Raw genomic sequence first — 14,840 nt, 5'->3', positions numbered from 1 at the left:
TATTTAAAAATTATATGTAAGTATGTGACTAGATTTAACATGATTCGTGATGGTCAATAAGCAACTTTCTGGATGATTGTTTTTCTACATTGTACATGTCCTACTTTTGATAATAATTTAACTTGTAATTTTTTATTTATTTTTTTATTTACAAAATCATATTTATGCTTAACATATATTATTGAACATTTATCTACGTACTCTTCACTTAAATATAATATTCTTATCTGACCAGTGTACAATTTTTTAATAATTTCATAGATACAAACAATGGATTTACAGCTAAATAAATATATAGGCTCCCACGAATCATTCGTTTGTATCGTGTCATTATTTTCTGAATAGTGCTTTCACTGTAGAGATTTAAATTGAAAAATAAATAACATGAATTTTAAATTTAAAAATATATATATAAAAATATTATTTGAACTATTGGCTATTTTTATTTTATAAATTAATTTTTATAATTTGATTATTTTTATTGATAAATTGAAAAATTAATATAAATAGCTGTTTTATAAAATGAAATAAATATATTTTTTTTTAAATCAGACAACCAGAAAATAAGTGCTTGACTGCCATGACAGTTTCCCGTTACAATTTCCGGAAATTATTTTTTGCAATTTTTATTTTTTTATATATGTTTTTTTTACAATCTCAATGGTTGACACTTGAAATACGTGTGTAGAATATTTTCGTAACTTTTGATAGTGCATCTGTTCACCTGACATTACAATCAACTAAATATTTTTTTTACCTAGACAAATGCGTAAATTGGGTTGTAATAATATTATTATATAAAACGTTGAAAATTAAAATTTACAATAGTTAAAAATAAAAAAACAAAGCTATTTAAATTTAAACTTTCAAATGAAAAATAAAATGCAATTCTTTAAAATTACTTAAATAATTTAAAGATCCAATTATCAATGCAAAAAAAAAGCTTATAATCAAATAAAAACCACTAAATACAGATTGTTCATTAAAAACAAATAAAAAATAAAAAACCATCAAGAAATAAATTAAATATTATATAAATGCGGAAAGAGACCAAATGAAACCAATTGACATGCGTCTTTGGGGAATAACCAAGTAACATATTATGGTCATTAGAAATTGTCTGTATATTTTGAGTCATGAATTGGCACCCTAGTTTGCAAGCATACCAATGAATATATGAGTTACAAACCTATATATACTTGTGGTCTACATATCGACAGTGTCATTTTCAACATAACTAGAGAACTTGCCACCAAGTGGTTTGTGGTTGAATCCTCATCTGGCCACATTGCATTAACATGTGCATATAATACATCGACTGCAAACTGGATTTAATATAGGTAATATCATATAGACATATATACATTAGTCGCATCTATACTTGTTGTGTCATTTTAATTGAAATGATAAGAAAATAGAATGACATGGTATCGACAATGTAAGACACTTATTGTATATATTTATATATAGATATAGATATGTATATAAAGTAGAGAAAAAACATATTTATGTTTATATACATATGTATTCATAAATATCTATGTCAGTGTATATTAAGTATTGGCAGGTAAAGACTATAAAAAGAGTGTATTGAACAAACTTGTATGTACACACGGAAGTGCGAAACTAAGAATGAGAATAACATTTCTATCAGGCATTCATGTGATACTGGGCAACATCCTCACAGCTCTGATAAGGTCCTGAATCTATACACAATTATATGTATGTTATGCGTTATGTGTTTATATATATGTACACATTCAATTTGAATTCTTGCCTTTGGGCTTTGAGAAATTGATAATATGCGCGCATATAGTGTGAGCTATATGATAAACATTGATATTGTATTGATATAACAATACTTGAATTGAATATAACATGAACATTATGCTTGTTTTCACACTGTATTTTAATATATACATAAGTTTGTATGAAAATTATTTTTAAATGAATTTCTATGAATGGAAAATAATGAAATTTTTAAATTAAATTCCTTTTTGTTTTAAAATACTTGACTTTTATGGGTTTATTTAAAATAAATTTTTATTATAATAATAAAATCAGTAGTATATACAGAAGAAATTATTTATTAATAATAAATATTTATTTTATTTTTCATTTTTCAATCTTTTAGCAAATATAAAAATAAAATAAATGATTTCTATTAATTGTAAACTCTTTTTCTTTTTTTTTATTTTCAGTGACAGTAAATGAATAAAAATAAAAAATTATATTGTTTGAAGTTTGGATAATGTAGAAAGTAAATAATTGTTTTTCTTTTTTTTGTTTTTTTTTATAATTGAAAATATAGAAAAGCAATTAAATTTATTTATTTTACACATTTGAAAATAAAAAAAATTTAATAATCAATATTTTTTCAAATAAATTATTATATATAGCTTTGAACTGAATATATTCCTTTGTATATTTCAGTGTGATTGTTTGCGTATATGTATACCGTAATATATATTTTTTTAAATAGCATCATACTGACCGTAGCCCGAAGGCTGCTGTATGAATTATCAACGCAACTATCCTGTTTGTGGCATCGAGCCAGCCTCATATATACTTGGCAAAATAAATGGCAAACATTGGTACTTGGTTTGAGATGAATCCTCCAATTTATTTTTATATATATTTTATTTATTAAAATATAATTCAAGTAAGTTTATTAAAAATATTTAAACTATCATTAAAAATTAAATTGTTAATGAAAACTTGACAAATGTTTTGAATAATAATTTTTAAATTAGCAAATACTTTTGAAATATTGGAGAAAGTAAATTAAAATCCAAGGAAAAATGAGTATAATTTAAATGAGTAGTTTGTTAAAATTTGCAATGAAATACTCATGTACGAATATTAAAAAAATTTTATATTCACTGCTATTGTCAATATTTCAAGTGAATATATATAAGATTATTTTAAAGTTGTTAATGTACAAAAAGATAAATACAAAGTCATAAAATACACCATGTTGGTATATAATAAAAAATTAAATTTAAAATAAAATTTGGTAAAAGGAATGATTACATAAATGAACGTGACGATAAATGAATATTAAAATATCAAACTGGTTAAAATAAAAAAAAAAAATAAACAAGTGTATATTGAGTAACTATTAAATTAAAGGTCACAATTAAGCCTTCTATTTAAAAAAAAAAAAACAAATATTCAGAGGTCGCAAATAACTATACACAAGAATAATAAAAAAAAAAAAAACAATTTATATATATCAACGTAGAATAATAAAATTGAATTTTCAATAAATTAATTTTAAATCAATCAATGAAATTTTAATTTTTAAATATATTTAGCATAAGCTAATATGAATATTCAATGAAATTACATAAATAAGATTTAGTCAAATTCAAATAATATATATACCAAGCCACAAATACGCGATAAAGCTTACTTGGTACAGTACATATCTATGATCTGGTCTCTTCTCGACTTTACTGCATAACCAACACACAAATGTTCAACCTCGCATTCATTGAATTATCACCTTCGATCGGCACGTAATGCTACTCGAATTTTTTATTACATTTTCTTTCTTTTTTAAATTCATTTTATTTACATTTTATTGCATTTCTTAATAACATTTATCCTTTTTTTCTTCAATTATCATTTTATCCTTCTATTATAAAATTACAAGCAACAAAAAAAATATCCAGAAAATAAAAAACAAAAATATAATTTATACTGTGTAATTTAAAAGCATGTATAAATATTGATAAATTATGGATGAGTGCATATTTATTTAAGCAATGGAATGAATTCTAAAGATGATTTTCTAATCGTTTTATAATTACACTATATATAATGTTTGCATGATTTGTTGGAAAATTATTTGGCTCTTGTTTATGTTGATGTGAGTGTGTAAATAGCTCGGTATATTATCATCAAAGTAAGTCTAAAGTTATATATACTAGTACAGCAGTATGTCGACAATTGTATACCCTAATTATCGAGTATCCATAAAGGCAAAGTGTTTAAATTGTTTAAGCTTATACTTATAGCATATTATTATTTTAAATATGTTTTAAACTTTATAACAAAAAATAATTAAAAAAAATATACATCAATTGTTGAAGTTTTAATAATGCCATGGCTAACACTTGTTGATGATGATAATAATAATTATCATATATTTATAAACTGATAAGGGAATTATGCGATATATAAAATAAGTACTAATCTCGTATTTAAACTATTGTAGACTAAACTTTAAGTCATGGTATATATTTGTCACGTGATTATTGTGTGAGTTTATAATAATTATTTGTCAAAGGTTTGTCGCTAAATCACCTCATAAAATTATAAACAATTGAATAAATTTAATGTATAATTTATTAATAAACATTAGTGATTATTAATAAACTATTTTTGTTTAAACCATCCTTTATTATCCTTCCTAAATTTATTTAATAAATAAATTATCTAGATAGAAATGCTTGGTTGATTTTCTACCAAACAATATAAAGAAATTTAATTTGATATAATTAAAAATAATGGGTATAATTTTTATTACGTTATTACAGATAGTAAAAATAATATTTAAATAATAAAATCAAAATTTTATATCTTAATATATAAAGTTGGCATATCGATTTGTCGGAAGGTACGTGCATAGCTTGGTAAGTACCGACAATGAAATTTTGACGATATAGAAAATGGACATTGCCAGGTGAACTAGGTAACCAGCTCGATGGAATTTATATATATACATAAATGTATATGAAAATTTATATAAATCAAATTCCACAACACAAAGGTTATATACAAAAATATTTCGATGTCATTTTTTTATATTAAAAAATACTTTATACTGTGAACAAGTATAAATACTTGTATGATGCTTATAAATTTATACCAAGATGAATTTTAATTCAATGATTAATTCAGTCTTAAATAAAAACTATCTATTTAACTGGTTAAATTCATTTTATAACTGCAACATTTACTTGATTGATTTATAATTTAATAATAAAAATATAATTATCTATACACATGGATAAAATTATGGATTTATATATAGTAGGAAATATTTTGCACATGATTGCGGTTATTATCAAATTATAGCTTGACATTAATTAATTAATAATTTGTCAAATGATTTTTGATTATTAAATGCAATCGTAAATATCTTTTTAATAACATTAAAATTTGTTTTTTTTTTTTTTATACAAAAGTCTAATCAAATATAGCTTTTAATATTATTAAATAATTTTTAAAATTTTTAAGTGTTTATTCTTTACTTGAAAAAATTGTATGTTGCACATATGGTGAATTATTATTATTTTATTTTTTTTTAAATATATAAAAGTACGTAGAGAAATGTATATTTTTGAATGAAAAAAAAAACAAGCTTTTTTGAGTTTAGTGTTTACTTTGATTTTTGAATGAAAAAGGTATTGATGTTTAATATATGTATAGTAAATGTCTATCGAACCGTCAGACCTCATTTACTTTAACTTGGGTTTTCGAAAAACCGATAGAAATTTATACTTTTCTGCAGTCGAAATCAATTTTGTCTCTTTAAAAAAATTTTTGGATTTCAATGCATGCTTTTGTCGAAAGCTTTTTATATTTACATTGAATACATACAACTTACTTGTTTTATAAATAGAAAAAAAAATATATATGTAACAAAAATAATGGGTCAGCTAAAAACTTGTTTAGTCGATTAAATGGTTTTTGGCCATGTTAAAATTTCAAGTACTACATGACAAAATTTATTGAAAAACACTATAAAAATTGTCAAGTAGAAAACATAAAATTTTTAATATACTAAAAATGTCTAGTAAAATTTATATATACACATGATAAACAAAAAAAAATAATAATTAAATATTAAAATATGAAAATTTTAAATTTTAAAAATTCAATTTTGTCATAAAACTGTACTAAAATTTCAGCAAAATGTTGTTAAATTCTTTTAATATATATTTCAAAAAATAATAATCAACAAATTATTATCAAAAAAATTATAAATAAATTACTATAATTAATAATAAATAAATAAATAAAATAATTATCTTAAAAAAATTTAAGTTGAATATATTTTTGGTGATTTATTATTTCAATTAACTTGTATAATTTTTTTTCAATATCAAAATATATATAAAAATATATTTTTGATATTTTCGAGTGCATTACTGCTATCACAGTTGAATTTAACCACAATTCAACGTGGTTCTGAGTGGTCATACTTTCAATGCGATCCGAACAGTCTGCTATCCGCCACAAAGAAGCTTTTTTCTCTTTTTTTTTTTACCAAAAATACAAGCATCAATGCGAATACATATACATACACAAAAAGTATAATTTTACACAACAATTTTGATGACCACAATAATTGTCTGGCCATCAAAAATATGTATATATATATACCGAATCATAAAAGCTCGCTTCATCTCTCTATATATATATTTATTATTTATCATTTCCTTCCTAAAGTTTTTTTTTTTAACCATTATTATTATCATCATTTTTTTGTATTTGTTCCATTATTATTTTTTATATTATACTCCTGTTTCATTGTTTTTTTTTATTATTTGTTTGTATACATATATTGTCACACAATGTGGATTGATGAAAAGTAAAAAATAAAAATTGAAATATCGCGATATATTTGCTTGAATATATCCGGTGTCTATGAATAATATATGTTTATAGAATGCACATAGAGATTAAGATCCGTGAGTATCGGAAACAGATATAACCGTTATATGACCTATACGATTTTTTTTTTTTTAATTTTATTTGATCATCCGGCTCGATAATGATTAGCTCGAGAAACACATACACACACTTACTGATGGACCGATGAATTTAAACTTACGACTTTTACTGATTATTTACAATCAAATCATTTAATTATTTTTTTTGTCGACATATCTAATTAGCAACGTTAGAACGCCACACACGGTCTAATGCTATGTTCAAAATTCAGTTAATAAAAAGCAAAAGAAAAATCAACTTACCCGTTCATTTTTATAATGACATGTATTATAGTTTTACTATACTTGCTCTTGCCTTTTTTGTTTTTATATGTTTTCAATAAAATTTCTCGTTTATTATTATTATTTTTTTTTTGGTATAGTTGTTTAGAAAAAAATCAAGGGATGATTGTAAATAGTAGCACAGTTTTATTTTTATTTTTTATATATAATGTAGGGTAGTTTTGTTTTTATTTTTTGTTAAACTTTCTATAGTGTTTCGATGGAACTTTAATCATCGATAATTTGGCAAATGTTCCAGTTTGTATAGAAATTACAAATGAATGAACTTCTAAAATAGCTTGAGCATAAATCTTTCTATTGTTATTCACATTTATATGATACGAATACAAAAATATCAATGTTTTAATTTAAATTTTCATCATTAATATACATCAAAATTGTTAATTAAATATTATCATTAAAAAAAAGTATTTAAAATTTTTATAAATAATAAATTAACGAGATTAATTTTTATTTTTTTAATGTATACATTTATAAGAAGTTAGAGGTATTAAATAGACAATTTAATTTTCAACAAAAAGGCTTTAAAACATGTTAAGAACAAAAATAAATAAATGAATAAATAGCCGTAAAACAAGATCTAATACTTGTATATATATTTCGCAAAATAATATAATAAAAAATTTAAATAAATTAAAAAAAAAAAAATAAAAAGAGATAAATGACGTCAGTCTCAAAGAAACAAGTTGGAGTTTAAAGTTAAATAAAAAAAAGTGTAGGTAGTCGCACACGATTTTCATCGAAAGTTTTTTTGAAAGAGACGGTGCTCAAGCGTGATTGAACATTTCGATGTGGAAGGTTTTTTTTTCAAGTGCTCCTTTACCATTGCTGATCAACGACTCTACTTAAATCACCCAGAATAACCCAAATAACATTTAAATAATCAAATAAATAAATAAACAATAATGATAGCCTTATATATAAATTTCATTTAAATATAACAACAAAACAAGTACATAATTTATTTGATAAATTTTCTTTTAATTTTTTTTTTTGATATACTAACAAAAATTGTGTATAAACTGTTAAAAGCACCAGTTTATAAACAGAAAAGTATACTTATATGTATTTCAATGTAGAATGAAAAAAAGACCTTTATCTCATAAAGTGGTAGCAGTTGAAAAGAATAGCGTGCAGACTTAACAAAAATCAGTAGAAATACTTGCAAAAATACTCAAAAAAAAAAAAAAGGGTTGACTTGATTTTTTGGTTGTCTTGTCCTTTTGACTACTATGTATTTTAAAGACGAAAAACAGTAGTGTATATGTAGAGAGTGTGGTACGATGCCCCCCGATGGGGCGGCAACATGGTACATGAGGGATGAAGGGGGGTTTAAGAGAGGCGAGGGGGGTTCTGACTCGCGGCATGGCATCAAAATACACAAGCATAAAATACACACAGTTACATGGAGAAGCCGGTAATGTGAATGGGTGTGTGTGTGTGTGTGTGTGGTTGGTGGTACAGAATAGAGGGGCGACTGTTGAGGGGGAGCATAGGCTTGCCTTTCTCGCCGGTCGCACGACGCTGAGCTGCCGCCAGTTACGGTTTGTCTTTCGAACGCGATGTTTCATTTGAACATAATATTTTATATTAATATTATTATTTCATCATTCTGTAATTGATATTTTTTTTTTTTTTTAATTCAAACTAATTTTATTATCGTCAAGTTATTTATTCTTGGAATACTATAATTATAAAGGTTCTTTTTTTTTTTTTTTTTGTAATAAAAAATAATAATCTAACCTCAAAAAAAAAAATTATTATTTGCCAAATACAATTATCGGCAAGTATATATGTATAGTGTTGTGTGTTGTTTGTGTATTTGTGTATCTTTCATCCAGTCTCATCGTACTGAGAATACAGAAATTTTTAAGTTGAAAAAAAAAATGCGAAACAGTCAAGCGTGAGTTTGAGACGAATTTCGTAACCTTGAAATAAGTATTTTTTTTTTTTTTTTTTTGGAGTATGTGAAGGTTCTCATTTAGTGAAAATTTGTGAAACTCGTGTGAATTTATTATTTTTTAAATATAATTTTTTTTAAAAAAGTTTTTTGTGATAATTTTTTTGGATTAATTTGGCTTAATAACATTTTGTGGATACAATGTCATCAGTGAATGAGGTAAATAAATATTGTTTTTTTTTTTATATCTTTTGAAAAAATGCTTTTGTTTATGTCCTAAAAAATATCCGGAATAATCGAAGAAACTGACAAAGACCTCCGGGAATAATAAAATATTCATAAAGCATCCGTTTGTTTGTTATTTTTATGATGATGGATTTTCGGAGCCGGAATTGAGAATTTTCATTTTTTTTTTTTTACATCTCTTTACTTGCTGACGAACCCAAAGAAAAAAAAATAAAATGGCGCGCACGTGGGGGAATAAAGCAGTGTCAACAATCTCTATGTGATGACGAATGTACACAGATTAGTGATGTCATTTAATAAATAATAAACTTATTTATTTTTTGTAAAATAGTGTGTGGTCGTGTGTATTGCATTATTTACTTTATTAATCATTAAAAAAAAAAATGATAATAATCAAAGAATTTATCATTTATTTATCTATTCAGTTGAGAATCATCATGAAAAGTAAATGGGGGAAAAGAGAAGATGATTATGCATGGTGATTAAATGGTTTTTAGTTGCGGTTGTTGAAAATTTGTGTGCTTTATCAATTGCGATACAATTGGATTAACGTAAAATATAATCAGCTTTAATTCATACACAAATAATCAAAGTAAAAATATCAAAATCATTAAAGATTAATTAATTTGTCTCTATTTTTATTTCTTTTTAATTTTATTTTATTGAATTCTTTTTTTTTTGATAAATGTTGGAAATACATACAGACAGATGATGTCTAGAACAATGAAAATTACTTTGCCCATCCTGTTTTTTATTTTTAACATTTTTTTTCAATGAAATAATATCGAACCTCCGTCAGATAATATTCACGTTCATTGTCAAATATCTAATTCTGACGGATTCCCGTTACTCTCTTTTGTCGTCGTATATATTTTTTATTTTTTTTTTTTATATTTTTACTATTATTAGTTGTTCTTTGTGAAAGGAGTCTTGACGATTTACCTTTGAAAGATCGTTTGATATTGGATATATATGCTGAAAGCAACCGAGCCACTCTGAAAATGCGTGAAAAGTCCCAGGGTGTTTTTTTTTTTCCAACAAAATATCCTATGGACATCAGACCAATTTCCCCCGAGGTAAAAAAAAAATTACCGAATAGAATAAATTGAAAAAAAATGTAAAAAAAAAGGTATTTATATTCCTTCAAGTCCAGTGGGAAATATCGAATAACATAAATATGCAGGCACACAGTGTTTGTGTCAGGAAGCATCGAATGACCCGGGCAGATTCAATTTTTTTTTCTTCATTGAACACACATTGACATGTACTAATTAAAAACAATATTATGTGTTTAAAATATTTCTCAGTAATCATTAAAATAATGTACAAAAATAATTAAAAATAAAAAACAAGTATAAAAATTGTTTTTTGTGAGAAAAGGAAAAATTTTTTTGTCGTCAACAGAGAGTGCATGGGTGGATTCCATTAATATCTACCGTTTGACATTAAACTGCTAAGCCGTACCAGTTTGCAAAAGTATTTTAAAGAAAAATAATAATAATTAAAATAAAAATTTAAAATAATAATATACGACAAAGTTTAAACTCAAGTATTTCGTCTCGCGGTTGACTCGTGATGTAAATACTCGAGAAGAAAAAAAAAATTATTTTGAAGTTTTTGTGCGTACATGTATATATAGTTTCAGTTGATATTGCTGGATTCGTTTAGACTCGTTGATACATAGTATAGTAATAAGAGTTTGCTAAAGTCGCAGACGTTGGCATGAACTCGACATGAGCAGTCGTTGAGGCAAATAGAGCATGAAAGAACCGCGAAAGAGTAAAAAAAAATATATAATAAAATAAAAAATAAAGTCTGGTAGGATAACCATTCAACCAACAGTTCAATGTAACTATATATAGTATTAGTAATAATAATATATATACATAACATATATACGTAAATGAAAATTTAAATTTTTAAAAAGATTTTTTTTTTTTATGGATTATTGAATTTTTTTTTTTCATATATTTTTATAGTTTCAATTATTTATAATTTTTTATATTTCATTTTATATAATAATAACGTATAAAATTATAGAGATAAAAAAAGAAAAATAAATAATCAAAAAAAAGGAAAAAAAAAAAAACTCGAATTTGTTGAGAAGAAAATATCTGGCAGGTATGCCAAGGTCTTGGAGGCGCTGAGATGAAGTAAAATAAAAAAAAATAAAAATAATGATAATAACGGGGAGGTAAAGAGTAGAATAGGGGAGTCCAGTTTGTATTTAAGTGGGATTCGTATATTTTTTTTTTATAACTACCTGTACTCCTCTAGGGCCCCAAGAGTCGTTCAGTTTCTTCTTCAACAGACACACACACTCAGTTGATCGCGAGGATTTTACTCTGGGTAACCAGCGGCTGTTTGGCCATATAATACCTTGATGTTGCACACAATCTACACATATATATATTTATTTCATACCAGTCATTCTCTTGCGTGTGTGTGGCTGGGTAAATTCACGACCAGCGGTGTTGAATTTCGTCCACTAAAGAGAGGCGCTATTAGCCGACCTATAGGTTTCTTCTTCCTCGAAATACACAGGCACTGTAATTGGTTCTAAAAAAAAAAAAAAAAATTAAAGATTATGGAGGAGAATATATTTAACAATTTTTTTTCATCAGTTGGTTGTTTGAGATGCAACTTGTATCTATTTTATTATTTGAAATTTTAAGATATTAATTTTTATTATTAAAAAGTTTGATGATATTTTATTTTCACTTACAACATACTCGAGATAAAATTCATATGAGTTAATTTGCATTAGATAAATACATAACTGCAGTATTTCTTTAGCATTTACATTTGAAATGTTAGAAAACAAACTTGTGCTATCAATGATAATCACTTGGGTGTGAATTAACCAGGTGACATGCTTTAGATGCAATATTTAAATTCAAATGTTCAATTCTCACGCATAAAATATATATTTTTTTTTCAAATTTATTTCGTCATGATAATTTTTTTTTTAAACGCGAGTAACATTATTTTATGCTTATTTATATATTAAAATTTAATAAACTATATACTTTATAATAACATTTCATTTTTATTTTTTTTCTCAAGTCGGAAGTGCTTGAAGAATTAATGATCGTAAAAAAATTATAATAATAATAACGGTTTAATATTCTGGAGCATTCAAAATCTCAAATGTTAATCTTTTCTGTATAATATTTTTGTTAATTAATGTGGCACTGCTGCTGTTGCTACTTTCAACATATTTACATTGTTCAATTAAATATTCAGTTATATAAATATCATATAAAATAAATAATAATCAGTCTAGTTAAACTATTCACAAGATAAAAGACAAATACATATATTTTATAATTCAATTAATAAAATAATATTTATTAAAATATTTTTCATTAATTTTATTAAAAAACAAATATTTGCAATCAATAATTAATATTATTTAATTTTAAAAATATACATACTTATTTATGTACATTTTGGAGTAAAAAAAAATTGATTAATTATCAAGAAAAATATAATGGAAATTTTAATTTTAAATAATATTTATTGTGCAACCCCGTGTAAATATGAAATACAAATGAAATTATATTTCAATAGAATATATATATTTAATATACAGTTTAATTATAATTGTAGTACCCTTTGAACAAATGTGATTTAATATTTTAAAGTATACATTTATACTCTGTGTACAGTAGTAGTGTGTGCCACGCGGTATTGTATAACATGAAATTGTTGCTTTAAATTAGAGAGAGAATATACATATAGAGAAAAAAAAAAAAAAAAGAGAAAGACATATATATACATCATCAGCAACTACGACTATGAAACAATAATAACTGCATAGTATAATGTTGTTCAAGAAGCTGAGAGAACGAAACTATGTGGTCTTCGTGGTGGTGGTGGTGGCTTTACGTTATATCTAAGTTTTGGATATGTAGTTGGGATTATACACGCGACCGGGACACAGCTGCTGCAACGTTAATAAGCTTTTCTGAACAACGTTGTGCGGTGGTTCGTAAGTAGACAATGCCACGTGTATTATACACCCTCTTTTTTTTTTTATATTCACATTTATATTGACTTTAATTAGCTTATCATCGCATATATATTTTAAACAAACTCTTTATTATTTTCCTCATTGTACAATTAACAAAAAATCAGTTACACAAATAAAATTAAAATTTAACGCTTCGCGTCACTTACGTATTGGATTTGTCTACCGAAAATTAAAAAACGCTCTCATTTCTTGAGTAATTGTCAGAGACACTTCGTGTTAGAACCAAAAGAAGCGTATTATCAATCTCTTTAATTTGTATATTTCCGATTTTTTCTCAAATAATTATTAAAGTTGCCAGAGCCAAAAATGTTAAAAACCTTTTTTTCTTTTTTTTTTTTAAATATTAAATAACTTTTTATCTGTCAGCGTGATTGATTTGCACCGACTAATTAAAAGTTTCCTTTTATTTTTATCTTTAAATCACCGCTATTTTGAAAACGATATCTTCAAAACTCACGGAGTTATTAGAATTCTAATAGAAAAATTTGATGTGGCTGTTTTTTCCCGATTTACATTGAAAACCCAACATGTTTTGTTTAGATTCGACGCGCAGTGTTGGCAGCCCTGCTTAGTTCGTCTCACTCACACAGATGAACATATGTTTATGATAAAATTTCGTAGTGTTGTGACTAAACAATATGACATTTTATTTGAAAAAAAAAAAATTACACTAACTAATAATTGCACATAACCCACAGGAGTATTGAAAATTTTAATTTTCGTTATATATGATTTTTCTATTTTAATTTTAATTAATTTTTAAATAGTTAAATGTACATTTATTTATTATTCTTATCAATTTTCTTTTTTTTCTTTTAAATTAAATTTTTTTTAAAAAAGCAATTACTATATATGTAATTTTTGATACACAAAAGTTTTCAATACATTTATGTGAATTTATTTGACGTATGTGTATGTGTGTATGATGAAAACATTTATGATATATATATGTTGTTAAATGTACGTGAAATGGTGAAGCAAAATAAAGGTGAAGAAGTTGACCGTTGGACTTGCAACTGTTGAGAGAAGGAGAGTAGCCATGAGCATTGCGGCAATCTAGTGTCATTACTGACATTACATAGCTCGTTAGTCTCATTTATATTCACGAAAGCTCACGAATGTTGAGACTACTTTCTGTCTTTAGCATTGTATAAATGTATATGTATGTCATTCATTGGGGGGTTAGAAAGGAATAGACATCTTCTGTTGATAATAAAAAAACATAAAAAAAAATCCTTAGATATCCTTATACATGTAGCTTTTATCTTCAAAATGTCTATACGTATATTAACAATGAGTGTATGTGTGTATGTATAAAAGAAGAGATGATTTTGCCAGGTCGTTTGAGCTCTGAGCTTTCCAATGTTCCATTCTCTATATACACTTTTATCAAACCTCATTTTTTTTTTTTTGTGACTATTTTTTTCATGTGCCAGTTTAACCTCTTTTTCTATATAAACTATTTTTTTTTTTATTAGTGCTTTTTTTATTAATTCACTTTCTCTTTTAAAAAGAATTTTATTTCATTCTGATTTCTATGAGTATTTTTTTTTTTTTTTTTTTGATGAATAAATACTTGTAGATATTGCATCTTTATCGTTCAAATTTCCTGACGACGTCTGGACATTTT

At 24.8% G+C, this 14,840-nt stretch overlaps 1 protein-coding gene across 4 annotated transcripts in view; it reads left to right on the top strand.

Moving 5' to 3' along the window:
- The first annotated feature begins 8,549 nt into the window (after positions 1-8,549).
- LOC122851720 (fat-like cadherin-related tumor suppressor homolog) overlaps positions 8,550-14,840 on the top strand; it is a 63,262-nt gene continuing 56,971 nt past the window's right edge. For 3 of the 4 annotated variants that reach the window (XM_044151139.1, XM_044151138.1, XM_044151137.1), the window contains exon 1: positions 8,566-9,147. The gene's annotated coding sequence lies outside the window, so the exon portion shown is untranslated. Of the gene's footprint in view, positions 9,148-14,840 lie in introns of all 4 variants that reach the window. The other variant, XM_044151136.1, reaches the window with a different exon arrangement.

This window comes from Aphidius gifuensis, linkage group LG3, assembly GCF_014905175.1.
Source record: "Aphidius gifuensis isolate YNYX2018 linkage group LG3, ASM1490517v1, whole genome shotgun sequence".
In the NCBI taxonomy this organism is placed as follows: domain Eukaryota; kingdom Metazoa; phylum Arthropoda; class Insecta; order Hymenoptera; family Braconidae; genus Aphidius; species Aphidius gifuensis.
This window is presented reverse-complemented; position numbering and strand designations above follow the sequence as displayed.